Source organism: Sciurus carolinensis, chromosome 7 (assembly GCF_902686445.1).
Source record: "Sciurus carolinensis chromosome 7, mSciCar1.2, whole genome shotgun sequence".
Classification (NCBI taxonomy): Eukaryota; Metazoa; Chordata; class Mammalia; order Rodentia; family Sciuridae; genus Sciurus; species Sciurus carolinensis.
In genome coordinates, this window is record NC_062219.1 from 3,328,263 (window position 1) to 3,345,969 (window position 17,707).

The window sequence follows — 17,707 nt, forward strand, 5'->3', positions numbered from 1 at the left end:
ACACACCTGGTCCTGCCACTGCACGGGATTGTGGTGGCAGAGGAAGGGGCTGACGTACAGGCCTGGAGACTCCGCCGAGTGGGAGTGCCCCTCCGTTGGCCAAGAGCTGATGGGAGGAGAGCATCGTGCAGCTCTGGAAGAGAGGCAGGGGCAGAACTCAGCACCGGAGTCTGAGTCTCCTCAAATGGCCCATCAGGAAAGGCCAGGGGTTCCAAGGATTTGGCACCATTGCGTCTCCAAGCAGAAGGTTGGAAGAAAGCATTGTCTGCAGCCTGGGCCCTGCTCATGCCTCAGCCTTTCAGCTTCGACCCCAGCGGTACTTTTCCAGGGTGGTCACAAATATGCCCCAGCCAACCTGCAAAAGACCCAGAAAAATGCCACTCTAGGCGGTAAACCTGAAGCCGCTTCGAATGCTGACTCCGAACTTGACTTAAGACATAGCTGATGATGAAGTTGCTAAAGAACTGGATATGTGTTTGTGGAAGATCTGGAGCTTTCTCCCAAAACATTCTGGGGCTTTAAGCAATTTTATTGGCCCACTTAGGATTTATGATATGCCCCAGGTGAGCCTTGGGTTTCTCTGCCCCTCGAGTGTGGAACCGTGGGAAGATCTTGACCTCATGACCCCCGCCCATTCCTGGGTCTCCGCCGGCTGAGCTTGTGTGCTGCAGGCCCTGGTTGACCATCTTCTACAGAAATCCAGTTGTGTGTGAACAGCTCTGAGCCCACCGTCCTCCTACGATGGCAGCCGGGCCCTGCCGACAGCTCCCTGGGAGGTGGAGAGGTGCTCCTGCCTCCTGCCAGCTGCCTCCTTAGGGTGAAGTCCCCCAGCCCGCTTCCCTGGGCTAAGTCGTCCATCTCCCCAGGAACACAGTGTCTCCTCCTCCTTACACATACAACCAACACACTGTGAAGTAAAAGTAACTAAAGCATCAGGTGGGATCCATTAGTATAAACCAAGGATAAATGGTGAATATTTTCAAACATGATTTCTTCTCATCATTTGCCCTAGAGAATCACGAAATCCATATGGCATCATGAGAGAGGAAAGGCAACGGACCTTTATTTCAATCTTGGGCCTTGCATTTTACAACCTTTAAGCCTGAGCAAGTTACTGTCTGGCCACAGATTCCCTCACCTGTCAAGCTCACGGTTAGGATTAATTAAACACCACAAGCCGTATACTTAACAGATGACGTAAACCCAGCAGGTCATGGAAACACTGCTATGCCGTTATCTGCCCTCTGCCTGAGGGACACCTCTGAAGACAACACTGGCCCAGTGTTTCTAGCAAAGATTGTCCCTTCCCTTGGTGGGCCTCATGGGCACCTGTGGCTGTGCAGAGCCCTGCCCAGGAAGAGGAGGCCGGCAGATGGGGGCCTCACTTCTCCCTGGGAGTCCCAGGCCCGTGACGTCCTCATGTGTTCAGAGGACTTGTTTAGAGACACCGGCGCTCCGCTGCCTTGGGTAGGCCACAGCCCCAGGGAGAGCCCGGGAGATCAGGAGGGCTTGGCTGGTGCTATGGAAACAGCCCTGCCCTGGCCCAGTTCATCGTGTGACCAAGAGGCCTCCTCCCGCTGTAGCCAGGAGGCTGCTCTTGGCAGCCCTGCGGCCTCACCCGACCTGATGCTTGGACCTCATGGCGTGTGAAGCAGTTGGTCTGTGTTGGGGTGCGTGGTTTCTTGGGCTGCTGTGACCAGCACCACAGTTTCCACCTACAGAGCAACAGAGAGTTATCCCCTCACAGATTTAGAGGCTGGGAGTCTGACATCATGGTGTCGGTAGAGCCACGCTCCGGCTGAAGCTCCTGTCTCATCCAGCTTCTGGTGGTTGCCCAGAGTCCCGGCACTCCTTGGCTCGTGGCCACATCTACCCAAGTCAAACACACAGTTCAGGACGCAGCCCGCGAGCACCACATCTCCAGCACACCGCAGCACCTGACAGGACCAACCTGTCCTGGCCTCCTTCCAGAGGAGAGGGAAGGAAAGGCCCACATGGAAACTTGTAGAAATCAGCCTTTTTTCGAGGACTTTGCTTTTCAGTAAGTAATTTCTGTACTTTGTTAATTTTTAAGGGCTTCATGGGTCATAGTGGAGATAAACTTGACAGGATGTGTTTCCCAACTATACTGCATTGAACAGTGACTCTCCAAAATTCACATGTGCCCAGAACCTGTATATGTGACCTTATTTGGAAATGGGGACTTTGCTCACAAATTGCTCAAACTACAGTGAAGTTAGGATCCAAATGTTCAGCAGCTGGCACCGCCATAGCAATTGTAGCAAAATTCATCATTTTAAAGTTAAAATCCAGTTAATACAGTTGTAATCATTGCTGGATAAATCAGACCTCCAAGTATCCACCACAGTGACTGTATGAATGAATCAAATTATACACAATGCAATTTTGTGTCCTAACTCAGCAGGTGACTGTAAACCTGAAAATAGGCTGAGATGTCAGACCCAGTTCCATTTCACCCCCAAGTCTCAGGCTAACATCCAGTATTAGTTTCCTACTGCTGCTGTAACAAATTACTATGAGCTTGGATCTAAAAGACACAAAATTATTATCTGAGCAGTTCTAAAATTCTGAAGGTCTTCTTGAGCTACAGCCAGGTGCCAGCAGGCTGCTGCCTTCTCCAAGACCTGGGGGAGATTGTTCTCTGGCTGTCCAGCTTCTAGAGGTGTCTGTGTCCCTCAGTTTACGGTCTCTCCTCCAACTTCAAGTGTCCCACTTCAACTTCTGCCTGCACCCTCAGGTCACCTTTGTCTTCCTTTGACCTGTCCCCCTGCCTCCTCCTAGGAGCCTGTACTTCCTCTGGGCCCACGTGGGGAACCCAGGGGCCTTGCTCCATGTCAGGACTCCTAATCGTGCTAGAAGCCCCTGTTTCCTTGAGAGGTCTCTTTCTCACAAGTTCTGGGATTAGAACATGGGTGTCTTTAGGAGGCCAGCATCTCTGACCACAGTCTTTTATGAATCTGGACAAAGCACCATTCTTCCAGATCTCTGAATGTGCCACACCTACCCCTTGTCCTCAGCCTTCTGTGGTACCTCAGGGCTGTCACCCTGCGTGCTGGTGAGGGACAGCACAGAAGCTGCCCTGCTTCCTGTTGCTGCCCTGTTCCCTGCCCCCATGAGCAGTACTGCTGCCAAACCCCTTGCTGATTGCTTGTTCTCTGGCCACATGACTCTTCCTCTCAAACAGCTGGATGAGTCTGATGAGCACAGCTGGCTTCTGAAGTCAGGTGATTTGCAGGGTCACCCAGCAAAGACACAGGCATTGAGCTCCTGAGGGTTATCTGTACAAGAAGGGAGATCACTTGTTCAGTTTCTAATCTGATTCTCAAAAATTTGGCAGATTTATTGTGTGGCAGGCAGGCAGGGTTATCTGATGGAGTCTCTAACTACAAGTCAGCTGGGCTCTTGTCGCTGCTAGATGTCTTTAAGTGATGGGTGGTTTCTTAGTTACCTGCACACTGCAGTTTCAGGGGGTTTTGTCTGTGTAGTATAGCTTGTGTCTTTCTTTGCAAAGACCTCTGTTTGAATCCCACCTCTACCACTTACCAAGTATGTGCTTTTAGGAAAATAGCTTAGCTACTCTGAGCCTTTGTTTCCCTTGCTGTAGGATAGATACGGTAAGTCCACCTTCCTCAGAAGTTCCGAGTGCAGACTAAAAGGATGAGGTGTAAAGCCTTAGCTCAGTCATTGGCCAGTAGAAAGCTCTTAGATATTTAATTTTATTAAAAGTTTTATGAAGAGGTAGCATAGGTAGAATTTTAATTTGAGTACTTAAAAGATTCTAATTTTATTTATTTATTTATTTTATTGTAAACAAATGGGATACATGTTGTTTCTCTGTTTATACATGGAATAAAGGCATACCATTTGTGTAATCATAAATTTACATAGGGTAATGTTGTTTGATTCATTCTGTTATTTTTTTCCTTCTCCCTACTCCTCCCACCCCTCTTTTCCCTCTATAAAGTTCTTCCTTCCTCCATTCTTGCCCCCCTCCCTAATCCTAAACCTAACCCTAACACTAACCCCTCCCACCCCCCATTATATGTCATCATCCAATGGTACAGAATAGAGGACATGGACACAAACCCAAAGATTCTAATTTTAAATGTGATTCCTGTAAAGGACCTCATTCAGATGGTTTCTTAAAAGAAAACCATTACTTATATGAGGTGATGCATGTTAATTAACTTGATGAGCCATTCCACAATTATGCCTATTTCAAAACACCCTGTTGTACATGATAAATAATACAGCTTATGTCACTTTAGAAGAGATATTGGAAGTGAGAAGAGGAGTGGGTGGTCTCTGTGAAGTCAGGAGGGCAGAGTGTGGCAGAGAACCCGCTCTGGCCAGAGCCTCCCGGTGGCTCCCTTTCCAGGTAGAATTCACTCTGTGGGAGCAGAGCAGGAAGAGACCCATCACTTTTGAAAGGAGACTTCACGATGAGGCTTATAAATGAGCTGTGAGTTTCGAGACCCACACGGGGGCCAAGCCATCATTCATCCTGAAAGCAGACAGGGCTTTAAGGAAGAAACAAAAGCATTTCTGAATTCCTCCCCTGTCACTGACACATCAGGCACGCTGGCTGCAGTCCAAGCGCCTGGCTGCTGCAGGCAGGTGCTGCAAGGATCCATTTCAGGTCCCAGGATTGGGTTATGAACCCCAAGACAACTGGGTGGGCAGGCAAGGCGCGGCGCGGGAGGTGAGCGCTGGTGTAAAAGCCATCTTGCGGTGCCACCTCTGTCCTTCCTGGCCTGGGACTTCAGCCCATCTCCCAGCAAGACCAGCTCCGGCCCGGGCCTCTGAGGGCCGCAGAGAGGTGGCAGTGCAGCCTCGTCCCCATTTGCACCAGGGCCTTCTGATCACTCGCAGGCTTTCTGCTCCATGACGCACGGAGGTCTGGCAGCGACTCTCAGGAGAACTGGCAGCCTGTTGCGTTTTAACCATTGACGATCCCGCGTAGCAACAGCTCACGCAGCGGAGGCTTCTAACTTTAGGGAGAAAAGAAGCGCACAGGAAACGCCTGGGGGTGCTGTCTTCGTGCGCGTTGCTCCGGAACCCTAACGTCTGTGTTTTGCTGCCCTCGGACAGGAATGGTCAGTAGGAACAGCCCTTCCGGAGTCTTCCCCGCCTTCCTTTGCTGGTTTTCTCAAGTGACTCTGGGTGGTACTTTTTGTGACTTCAGTTTAAGTGCTCAACTCATGGCATTAGGTTTCCTTAGGAAAAATACAGACTTGCAGGTCTTCAGATTAGAATGACAGGCATCTACTTAAAGGTGCCGGCACGGGAATGGTCACACTTGGACTTTCTTCCTCCTAGTCTGACAGTACCTGATGCACCAGTGCGTGGCACATGCACGTCCATTCCAGAGCAGAGCCCTCTCTTCCTGGTCTTGTGCCCCCAGGGAAGGCAGGCTGAGTCTAATTAGTCCCTGTCACTGGGTGTGGATCAGACACACATCCCAGATGCTTGTGGACTTAATTCACTCAGGAGCTCCTAAGCAACCCACTTCAAATTCTGATCATGGTCGCGGAACACATAAATCCACCTGCCGTTCTCCACAGGAGCCTCCTTTCGAAACCACTGTATGCAGCAGGGTGCCTTAGAGAGGGTCTGGGGCTGGCTGTCAGGAGTTCAGGACCTGTTCCTACTGTGCCCTGGAGGGACACTGCACCCTGCACGGCCGTCTTGTGCCTCCAGAGTCCAGACTCACCCCAAGAGTCAGGAGAGGAAGAGGGCAGAGCACTTATGCATGTCTGGCAGGTTAAATAAACAGCCAAAGAAAACAGTTCTTACTAGAAATCAAAAGTAAAACACCTCGGTGAATTTTCTGGGCTTTGGTGATGACACGGACAAAAAAAAGCAAAGTGTATATTCTCAGGAAGGTCTGAAATGTGGGATTTGTGGCGGTCCCAGGACTTGGTGAAAACTTGTGGAATGAATGGCTTCACCTTGTGTTCACTGACAGGTAGTCAGCACTTGGATTCTCTGATTTCTCCTGAAGTACTTAAATCATCCCAATGACCATCACATATCCCAGTGTGAAGTGGGATAGCAGCATAAATTGTTGAGCATCTACTATATGCCAGGGGTAAGCCTGGCAGAACTGGTCACGAAGGTGATGCAGATATATATAACCCAAGTGGTCTGTCTGTGAACTGCTCTAGTGCTTTCTACAGAGATGTCGGTTATGATTGCATTGATTGAAACTCAGTCCCATTATTTCAACTATGCAAATGACTCAGGAGAAAGAAGCAGAATAGCCACCTGTCCTGATGTTACCTTAGTCATGAAAGGTCACTTGCCCAAGCTGGCAGAGTTGGGGGAGAGATTCATTTACTAAGTGCAGGGTGAGGGTTGGACCCTGGCCACTGACCCTAACCCACACCAGCAACCCCACAAATATGTCTTAATAATTGTACTTGATTGTTATTCGAGACTTAAAAACCGTACACATTTCTTTGCTTCAACTTTCTGTTTCTCTGTAGGAAACTGATGATGTTTCATTTTAACTAAAATACCAAAGTCCCTAGTGATCAAGTGTCCTTGGGACTAAATCCCTGTCTCATCCGGAGCCCGGGGAGGTGAGGAGGTGAACAGAGTTATGAGCTGCCTCTGGGAGTCCGGGGTCTGCTGCCAGGAGGACGCTGACATTCTGGAGCCCCAAGTGCGTCATGCTGGGCCTCGGCTCGCCACTGAGGCTCGGTGGAATGTTTCGGCGGGCTTGAAATCTATTTTAAGCGTTCCCTCCACTTCCCATTTTCAACTGCAAGTACTTGGAACTGTGCAGATCTTTGCATATAAAAATACACACTACTGAACACATATCACTGAATCATGATTAGCAGAAATTTATTGATTGTAAATGGTTTTTGCTTCGTCTGGTGGTCAGTTCTGACCAACTATTTTGAGCAAGCCTCTCTGGTCTTACACAGAAGAGGAAATGAATTCTTAGAATGGCTTCGTGCCTTCCTTAGCCTGTCTCAGGAGTCTGAGAGGGATGTGGAAGCACCCTGCTCCCTTCTACTGGATCAACTTTATTTTGGAATAAGTTCTCTTCCTCCTGTGAGTAAGTTGCTCCCAGGGAAAGTACTGCCTCTCTGCCAGAAGCGAGGAGACTCTACCTACGGCCCTCGGCTTGGAATTTCAGTTTCCCCATCGTTAAGGGGACCCGGTGAAGACAGAACTAGAGAATAGAATGACTAGACTAGAACTAGAGAATAGAGAACGTCAACTGTGCAACCAGAAGGGTGGTGGGGGTGTGGTTGCTGCTGAGATTCTTGCCTGCCCTGGGTCTCGCCCCTGAGCAGGGATCAGTGCGGGCTGTTGTCCTGTTCTGGTGGCTGTCATTGCAATAACAACAGGTGCTTCGTTTTCTCCCACTATGCTGTCTGCCAGGACACAGAGCTGTGGCCTCAGTGCTTCGGGGGAAGGAGGGAAATAACAGGACCTGTGTGTGTATGATGCTTTCCATTTGTGGAAGAAGCAACAGAATGTTCAGTAAAATCCTTCGAAGTCTTCCAACATGCACTCAACTTGAATTCCCAAGTGATCAAATGTTTTAAAGTCCAATAGCGAATGGATAGTTCGTCTTCAGATATGTATACATTTTCCTTCACAGTGTGTGGCTCAATGAATTGGTAAACAAAGAAAAAAGGAAAAGTCTATCTTATTTTCATCATCCTAATCAAGGAGGACAATTTTATTTGAGCGTCTGAGTTTTAAAACATGTCCTTCACATCTCCTGTAAAAACAGAGGACCCAAAGCAACAATTTTATGTCAAGTTCAAACATTGAGCTTAATCCCCAATAATTTTTTTCCAATTTAAGGAAAGAAAGTTCTTTAAAAACACAAAGTAAAGGCTCTCTGTAACACAAAGCCCAATTTTAAAGGTGGGATCAGCAGAAGTTTGCTCTCTCCAGGGGAGGACTGAATTAAAGAAAACTATTGCCTCCAAGGTCTAAATTCATGAGACTCTCAGTCCTCACTGTTTTGCAGATGTTCAAGAGAGGGTGACAGGTGGTCTTGCAGAGTGAGTGCACCGACAGCCCCAGTCCAAAGGAACCAAAGCTTATCACTACCCTCAGGGTTTTGCTCCGCTCCCTGAAATGCCCTCAGCAGTATTTCTGTCTGGGGATGTCAAGAACTAGTCACTTAAGGAGTTCAGGGAATTGGTGGTTGAGGGACAGAGATTTGAAAGGAAGGAGGTTATTCTGATACCTTTCCTGAGTAAGGTTCAGATCAGAGACTGACTCTGGCGCAGGATGCTAACTGCCCACGGGGACACTGGCTCCTGAGCAGCTCTGCCTCCCTGCAGAGCAGGCTGAAGCCAAAGGGCACGTGCTGCTGGGTGGCGCAGGGGAGAGCTCCCTCCTCACCCAGGAAGGATCCAAACCCTTTCGCCTTCTCCTCGGGCATTAGCAACTCCTCCTTTGGAGCTGAAGCCAGGTCCGGTCCACGGCGGCCGTCTCCATGAGAAGGGCTCCTTGCCTCTCACCACGGGGCTGGTTCTGAGAGTGCAGTTGCTGGCGGCTGATCTCCATTGTTTCTTAGCCTCGGGATGTGGGCCTCTGTCCCAGGACAGCAGCTGGACATCATGGGGTTTCAGTGGCATTTCTGTCTGTGCTAGCTCCTTGCTTGGCACCGTAAAGGGACCGCTTCTTGCTTCGGGTTTAGTGAGAGCAGGACTTGGTGGCTTCTCGGGGGATTTTCCAGCACAGGAGGAGCGTCTCCATCCCGGATTCCTGGAACCAGAATTGGACTTTGTTCATAGTTTGGAATATTTCCATACAAATAGGATGTAAAAATGCCTTGGGGAAACCTGTGCATGCTTCGTGCCCCTTAACGCCTGGCCGAAGGTCACTTCCTATGCTACTTCCTGTGCAGCTCAGCACTGCGACCCACCACAGGGGTCAGGTGCATGACCTTCCCCTTGTGGCATCCTGTCGGCTCAGAAGCTTTTGGACTTTCAGATTACAGATGCTCAACCTTTTGGTTAGAAGGGGAGGAAAAGTGTTTTGCTTTCTTTCCCTTGTTAGGAACATGGACTGTGACAAATGGGACAGATGTAACGAGATTGGGGAAAGCGAGGGAGAAAGTAGCGCCACAGACGCACGCTAAGTCATTTCCTGAGGACGCCACCCAGCCCGCAAGGGCAGGGCCATCAAGCTGGTGGGGGAGTATAAGCCTCTGACATTCAGCCCCTCAGCCAGCCATCTCAGCCCAGCGGAATGTTCCGGACTTGCCACAAGAACCTTCACCAAGTCAGTCTCCCCCTTTGGTTGTTGTCCCTTCTCTCCTCCCTGAAGGCTTCCCTTCCTGCCCCTGCAGGGGCAGTGTCCCTCCCAGGGTCCAGGCTGCCTCCTCTTCTGCATCTGCAGTTGCCCCCATGGGGTTGGCTCCCTCTGCCTGCGTCCTGGCTCCTGGGCACTCCTCCCACCCCACCACGGCTTCACCGCTCCTCACCGGGCCCCTCAAGTGCCACCTCTCCCAGCCTGCCTTCTGGCTGATCCCCTAGAGCATCTTCCGTCTTCTGCAGAGCCTCTCTCTTGGCTGCACGGCCGTCAGCCATACAGAGGGCTTGAGGTGCTCTCCCCTTGATCTCTCCTTTCCCTGCACCCAGCTGGCCGGGTGGTCAGGCCTGTGGGCTCAGTGTGGCTGCAGGAACGGCCGCCATGCTTCCTCCCCTCCCCTTCCAAACATCTCTGCCCTTCCCACCTATTGTTCTTGTTTCCAAAGTCAAGTTCACATTTTAAAGAACGCCAAGCATTTATAGTGGCAGTTGTGAATGTGAGTATCCTAAACCAGGTAGAGGTGAGCTAGGTATGCCATTTGCATGTACAAGTACACCACAATTAAACCCATTATTCCACATAATTAAAAGGCACTAATAAAATTTGGGAAAAATAATCACAGCCCCTCAGTGAGCCCTGCTTACCGTTTAACTCTCCGGGACCTGCTGTAAGGGTCGCATTACTCTCAGCTGGCGTTCTCCTGTAACATTTCATTATCAGCATTTTCCTGTTATTAAAATTTAACCATTAGATTTTTCATGATTACACAATGTCCTTTCATAATTTGTTGAACTATTTTCCCATTTATTTTTTCTAATATCAATAATATAACGTGAACAAATGTGTATGTAAATGTTTGTCTCCATCTTGATTTGGAGGCTAAATTCCTAGAAACAGAATTAACAGGTTAACCTGAGAACCGTCCGGCAGGATCTCAGGGTCTGTCGATGGTTCGCCCCACTGGTCCAACGTGGGAGCAGGTCCCCGGCTGCGGAGCAGGGTGTGCGCGCATTTGCCAGCGGTCACCTGGGGATGCAGGGTCTCCTTCTGGGCATCAGTCATCGGCTGATGACATGGGGCGCGCTTGCTTCCTTAGCTGCTCATCCCAGCCAGTGGAGCCGAGGGCTCAAGCCCGCCGAGCTTGCGCCCAAAACTGGTGTTCCGTCTCCAGAAGCGGCTCCCGGTGGATTCTTTGCCTTTGCTTTATCCTTGGTTTTTTGGTACAGTGGCATATAATTTTGTCAAAGTCTTCCATCATTTTTCTGAAAAACCCTGAAGTAGGAAGAAGGCTCGAAAGCAGTCAGGTCAGGTTTTCCTTTGAAAAGGTGCAGCCTGCCACTGTCGGGAGGAGGGCTGGAGAAGCCCGGCTCGGACGGGGGTGCACTGGGAAGGCCGTCCCGCAGGGTGGCTGGGACCCGGGCAGGGCCAGCGGCCGGGCTTCACCCCGCAGCCCGGCGGCTTTCACCCTAGGCTTGCCTCTGGACCGTGGGCGTGGCCTCGCCTCCCGCCCCGTGGTACTGCAGACACATCCTGCTTCAGAGCAGTTGCATATCGCCCTCGGTTGGGGACCCTGTGGCCACCTACTCATTCCCACTTCAGTTACACTCAGAAATGCACGTCCTCCTGGGCTCCCGGAGGAGTTGGCACGAGCACTCACCTGGCCGCAGCGAGTCTGTCCCTGGCTGCCATGTGTGTCGGATCATCTACGTCAGCTCTGCGCTGGGTGGACGGTGAGCCGCGTGCAGCTGCCTCCAGCAGGGGAAGCAGTCGTGAAATACAAATAAAGATTTAAAAATTATCCACAGAGGGACTGAGTGAGAAAACACTGAGGCAAAGGAAAGAAAGGACGGAAAGCGTAGCACTGCGGGCAGGTGGTGCGTCACCTGGACGGGGCCCCGAGCCTCCTGCCAGCACCCGTGCACACAGCCAGGGCGTCTCTGTGACAAAATGCCTGAGACATGGAGACAGAGGAGAAAGGGTCTGGGCTCACAGTTCCCGGGGCCCCAGTCCTGGTGGCTGGGCCCCGTTGCTGGGGGCCTGCAGCGAGGCAGGGGTTCTGCAGGAGGCCAGTAGCAAGACTGCTCACCTCAGGGCAGGGAGAGGGAGGAAGGGGACAGGGCCATGTCTGTCCTTGCAGGGACACCCCGTGACCTACTGTCTCAACAGTGTCCACCACCTCCCAACTGCCCATTCAAACAGGAACAGCCAGTGGACTAACCCAGGGACGAGGTCAGGATGAGGTCAGGATGAGGTCAGGATGAGGTCCGGTCACCTCCCCAGACCCCGCCTCTGACACTGGGGCGCTGGGACCAAGCCTGCGGCACGTATGCCTGGGGACTTTCCACATCCTAAGCGCCAGGCAGTCCCAGGTCTTGTCAGCCGCGCCGGACGCCCCTTCTTTCTGGTAAAAGAAAGCCGAGTTCCAGGCTTCCTGCAGGCTCACTCTGCCCTAGGGACAGCTTCCTCCTCTGTCTGCCGACGCAGGGTGTTGCAGGCGGCAGGAGGAGAGGCCGCCCCCAGCCAGGCCCTGGAAGGCCTCCCAGCGCCGCCCCTCCCCACACAGGCTGAAGTTCATCGGATGACGGGTGGACGACAGGTGTCGCTGGCCTCCTGGAGCTCAGGTCGGCCTCTTGCCCGGGGCACTGTGGAGGCTCAGCTTTCCCAGGTCCGGGGCTGTGACTGGCCCTGAGTGTGGGCCTGGGCTCTGGAGGCTCAGACTCGGCGTTCCCGGCAGCTCGCAGCACAGCACTGGGCGGTCCACGGGGGAGGGTAGAGGCAGGCTGCTGCACCCCAGGGCGTCCCAGGGCGCTGTCTGAGCTGGTCGGGGCTCCGCTTCTGCTCTTCGGGCCCCTTCAGCAGCCATTTCCACCTCTCTGCGCCCTGTGGTTTGGGAGGTTGGCACCGCCGTGGTGTGCGCTGGCACGGGGGCACCAGTCTCCATGCCGCGAGCCATCCTCAGGCAGCCCGGTGAGTGCCAGACCTGGCCCCGCGGGCACAGCCTCCCCCTGCTCCTCACGCCGCCTGGGGCTGTCTCGGCTCTTGGCAGGACAGTAGAGGGAGGTGGCTGGGCTGCTCAGTGCTCAGTGCTCAGTGCTTCGGGGAGTTCTGCTGTGATACGAAATCACACACCTCAGTCCACACACAGAGGTCCCGAGTCACCCTCTCATTCTTGGTTCATCACACATTCCTCGTTGTAGGGATCATGGGGACGGGTGACCAGGATGCCCAAGGGGCCCAGCCGTGCCCCACTGGCCAATGTCCAGGACTCACCCAGGCCCTGGCTGGCACTGATGACATGGCTCCAGCAGGATTCCAGCCAGGGCCTCCTGACCTTGGTCTGACTGCAGGAAATGGTGAAGGTGGCCCTCGATCACATGCAGCTACCAAAAGGGCATGCAGGGCTGGGGAGGGAGCCAGGTGGATAGCGCTCGCCTGGCAAGCACAGGGCACCCAGCCTCTGCTCGCCGCCCTCGAAGGTTCCCCAACTGAGTGCTCAGGCCGCCCCCGGGAGATGGTCACAGAGCTTGTTGAAGAGGAAGATTTAAAAGCTGTTTTCATGACACATAATGCCAGAATCCTCTCCTATGATTTCAAGTGGCTCGATCTCAGCAATGTGCTCAGTGTCTTGGATGACTTGTCCCTGCTCCAGATGAAGCATAACTTTCCAAGGTCCAGTCATGAGATGATTTCCTTACTCATCAAAGTTGGGGACATATTATTGGGAATAGATTTTTCTTTTTTATTACCATTTTAATTGTAATCTCTATGGGATACAGTGGCCATTTTATTTATAATGTGTACTAATCGAATCAGTAGTGTTTCCATCCCCTTAGGCGTTTGAAAATGTTCTGGTCAGCGTGTGAGGCGGGTACGTACTTTTTCGGTGCAGCATGGTATTTCCACTGGCGGCAGGAAGTGCACTCACAACGTGCAGGGCGTCGCCGTTCTGTCTCCCGCGTCCTCTGCGTTTGGGCCTCTGTGGCCGCGCTCGTAGCCGTCCACGCAGCCTCTTACAGCAGCCCCTGCGCTGTGCTGCAGACTTGTGAAGGTGGAGGCTGCGTTCTAGACCCACACCCCACGCTGTGCAAAGCCCCTGGCGTGTTCTGCACGGCCAGTGAAGGTCCACCTGCCACTGGCTTCCAGGTTGGACCGCGGCTCGGGATCTGCTCCCTGGCTTCCCACACCCGGGCTCGTGGACCCTGTGCAAGTCCCTCCCAGAGCGTCTGACAGCCTTTCCCGCATGCTGCCTCCACCAGGTCCCTCCAGGGAGTGGGAGTTCCCATGGGGGCAGAATGGAGATAAGGGGAAAGGTCCTTGTAAAGCCTGCCTGGAGTGCGCGCTGCCCGTAGGGAGCAGCTCGCGGACGCCTGGGGACCTGTGGTGCTGCCTCGTTCTCGCCAGTCCGGTTGCGCATTTTAGAACACCAGGCACCACTGCTCTGGTTTCTAGGCTGCCTGTCTAGGACACTCTGCCCTAAGGGGTGCTTGCTCATCCGTCAACCTGGAACACGCCTTTCTCCCGTTTTTGCCTGTTTCAATCCCCACGATCTTGTAAGAACCAATTCAAATTTCACTTCCTGCGTGAGGCTTCCCATGGTCAGCACCGAAGGTCATGTCTCGGAGGCCAGAGAGCCCACCTTGTCCTGGCATCACCCAGGGACAGCTAGACAGAAGACCCTTGGGACTGGACATGAGCTGACCGACCTTCAGCCTGGCACAGCGTCTGGCATACTGTAAATGCCAATCACAAGCACGATGACACAGGCACATGGGACACACAGAAGAGGACACCTGGGGGTATTGCTGCCTTCCTCATGGGGACAGGGCCATCTGGGGACAGTCAGGGATTAGCTGATACCTGATGGAATCAGGTGGATTCCAAGTCAGTAAGTACAAAGTAGCTCAGTTGTTCCTCTGTATTTTGTGAAATTCACCTGAGCAGATTTATCCAAAACCTGAATACTCCTGACATGGTGAGCAGAACGCAGCATGCGCGTGGCCCCAGCCCCATTTGAACATGCAGTGGTGCTCACTGGGTACCTCAGGGTAGAGGTGCAGGCAGGAAACAGAAGCTTCGTCTCCGGAGGCTTTTCTCCGGCCTCAGTCTACCTGTTCACTGTCTTCACACAGTGTCCATGCTCCCAAACGTGGGAAGACTGACCAGCCAAACCTCAAAAGCCTCAGCAACAGAGCTGCTACTCTGGGGTTTGTTTTCAAGTTACCTAGCAAGACGCCTGGGCATGTTACAGGAAACTGAGAGGAACCAAATATTTTTTAATCGTTTGATGCTGAAAAATAATCTTAATTCTTTAAAAATAATTTAAAATTTGATTTTAAAATTATTGGAAGTGAATAATGTGTGTGGCTGAGCAATCTTGGCTTCTTGGAAGCAGTTTCTTGAAAAGACGGTCAAAGGGACCAATCAGCACGCCGAGCCCAGGAGGTCTGAGCTTGCCCTTCCCCTCCTGCCGCTTCCCAACTGACCAGCAGAGGGCGCCATCACACAGCCTGGTCAGTCACCTCCATTGCTTCAAAGCTGAGCCGAGAAACAAAGCCAAGTCCTTACCAGACTATTTTGAGAACATCTTAATGGGAAAGAGAACATAACTAAAGTGTGTTGATTTTATGTGACTTTTCAGCAGGTGAGGGGAAACACATGCTTCTCAGCTTTGATGATAAGATGCTGTACAAGGATTTCCCAGGAATAAGAGACTTATTTTCCCTGAATTCTGATCTTTAGACTCAGTCCATGGATCCTGCGGGTCCCAGCTCACTCCCAGGGGGTGTAGAAGGTCCACAGTTCTCTCATAAAGTCCTAAGACACCCTGCAATGACGTCTGCAGCGGTGGTGTGAGGCTGAGGGTGGGTCCCCTGGCGCCCGGCCTCCCTCACCCCCTAGTCTCAGGCACACAGATAGCGGCAGCAGAAGGGATTCCTTTGCTCCACTTCACCCTCGCGTGCGTCTTTTCCGTGTTTGTGAGGTGACAGGTGCTCGTGTGAACCCTCTGCTGCCCACCGGTTGCGGGGCCCTGGGAGGAGCCTCCTCGGGCACCGTGAGACGTCCCCTGGGCTTGGAAGCCACTGTACCTGGAGGAACAGCTCTTCCGCTGCCGTCATTCAGACCCTGTGCTTGACGGACAGTTTCTCAGAAAAGAACAAAGCCATCCTGTCACTTTGAGGAAAACAAACAGTAACACTTGTTGCCAAAGACAAAACTCAGGCTTTTGGATAGAAATTCGCTCTTTGGAAACTTGTGTGGGCTGCCATGAACTTGAACTCCTCGGGGGTCAGTACGTAGGACTGATGGTGAGCTGGGCAGTGCCCTGGACCCCACCTTCACCTCAGGAGGCACCTGGGCTGTCCAAGAACCAAGCAAGGGAGCTGCGTGAGGAAGGCGCAGGGGGACTTCTGAGTTTTAACCATCACAAAGATGGTTTCAGATGCCACATCACACCCAACCGCCATGAAGCCACCAAGTCCTGAGTTGGGCACCAGAGCAAAGGATTTCCACCACCTTCTGAGAAAGCATTTCAGCATTCCTCCCTGTTTGGGCCTCCTGTCTGCCTGCGGTCAGGCTGTCTCCACAGACGCCAGGCAGAGCCTCAGTCGCCACCCACCTTTAGCCACACAGGAGAGATTCTCAAGGCACACACGGCCATTCTCCTCACATCTTGTCTGGTTTAGAAAACAGTTTGTTTTTCATGGTAATATGAAAACATTGCCAATAAATATTATGCCAACACATAAAGAGCTTGTTTCTGCTACTTTAACTGAATTAATCGTGTTATATCTTCTCAGGGTTGATCTAATATGGTCAATACGAACACAGAGCGCCCACATGCACAGAAACTCTTCCGGCCCCTAATAAGCCTTAAGGGTGTAGAGGGGAGGAGGCCAAGAAGAGTGGGCACAGCTGGTGGGCCTCGGGTCGCCAGGGCTGAGGAGAACACCCCCCTCCACCTGCAGTCGCCAAGTCTGCAGGGCGCTTGGTGCAGAGGGAGCAGGTGGGAATCCTCAGTCAGAACCAGGTGTGCAGGGCAAATCCAGAGTCCTGCACGGGTCCAGGAGAGAGGCACGAGCCGCGGTAGGCAGCGCGCAGGCGGGGGCGGAGGAGCTGGGTCCGGGAGCGTGACTGGGGCGCTGCGGCCAGCAGCCTGGGCTGGGCTCCCACAGCAGAAACGCGCGCCCACAGTTCTGGAAGGTGGAGTGCGAGATCAGGGCCCCAGGGTTGCTCCTGAGGCCGGGAGGGTCGTCCCAGGCCTCTGCTCGCCTCTGGCAGTTGCTGGCCGTCTTTGGGGCGCCATGGCTTGTAGATGCAGGGCCCTGGTCACCGTCTTCATGTTCACGTGGCATCTCCATGCGTGTGCTTGCGTGCTGTGCGTGTGTCCAGATCTCCCTGTGTGTTTTGTAAGAACAGCGGTCCTACTGGGTTAGAGGCCCGCCCCTCTCTAGCATGACCCTATCTGTACTCACTGCACTATTTTCAACACAGTCCCCTCAGAAGCAAGAGGGCTGAGGTCCCAGCGCGGGGACACTGGAGGAGGTGTGACACTGTTTTCCGGGCCCAGGCCACTGGGGCAAGTGTTGGTCCATGTGCCCACCCAGAGCGTGGGTACGTCGGCCCAGCTAGACTGGGTCAGCTCATCCATAAGGCAGCACCTCTGGAGGTCTCCCCCTCCCTGGCGTGGCCTCCCCACCGCTGGCTGGCACTGCGGGGTGCTCTCGCGGGAACCTGAGCGTCCCTGGTGTTGACGGAGGAGTGCCGCTGGCCGGCCAGATGTGGCAGCACAGAGGAGCGGACCAGGGGACTCAGGAGACAGCCAGTTCTGCCGCTGATTTTCTTTCCACGTAAGGAAAGCCTGACTCCTGAAGCCGGAAGGACCCTGGCTTAGAAAGGGATGACATACTGGAAGGTTGCGCGAAGCCGGCCCACACTGGCTCGACTCACCCGATCCCTGTCAAGGGCCCTGGGCGCCAGGGTCCTGGCAGCCTCCCTTCCTCTGAGCTTCCTGCCCGAGACGGTGCGCGTTGCCTCTCTGCCAGCGGAACACAAAGGAAGAGGGCCGGTGGCAGGGATGGGCCGCTGTGTTCCTCAGGATCGTGACATGCTGAACAGGAGAACCAGAAGTCTGAGGGAGAAAAGGGAAGGTCTTTCTTAGTGGAAGAGACGGTTGTTCCCAAGGGTGGCTCTCAACCTGCCTTCCTTGTTTCCACACTTTCCTGGCCTCCGCAGGCGCTTGCACTGTGGCCCCTGGCTCCACAAATCTCCAGAGAGGGCCAGCTGGTGCCACGGGAGAACCAGACGGCTCCGACCAGCGGAGGAGCTGCCCGTCACGGCACCTTCTGCTGGTGCCAAACGTGGTTACCTTCTCACGGAGCGTTTGAAGCTACCC

General features: G+C 53.1%; 1 long non-coding RNA gene across 1 annotated transcript; it reads right to left on the reverse strand.

Moving 5' to 3' along the window:
- Nucleotides 1–7,726: 7,726 nt before the first annotated feature.
- LOC124989091 (uncharacterized) lies at nucleotides 7,727–11,480 on the reverse strand. The gene is made up of 3 exons (XR_007109556.1): nucleotides 10,342–11,480; nucleotides 9,960–10,042; nucleotides 7,727–8,766 (listed from the first exon to the last, which is right to left on the reverse strand). It is a non-coding gene; the product is annotated as an uncharacterized LOC124989091 (long non-coding RNA).
- Between the last annotated feature and the right edge of the window lie 6,227 nt (nucleotides 11,481–17,707).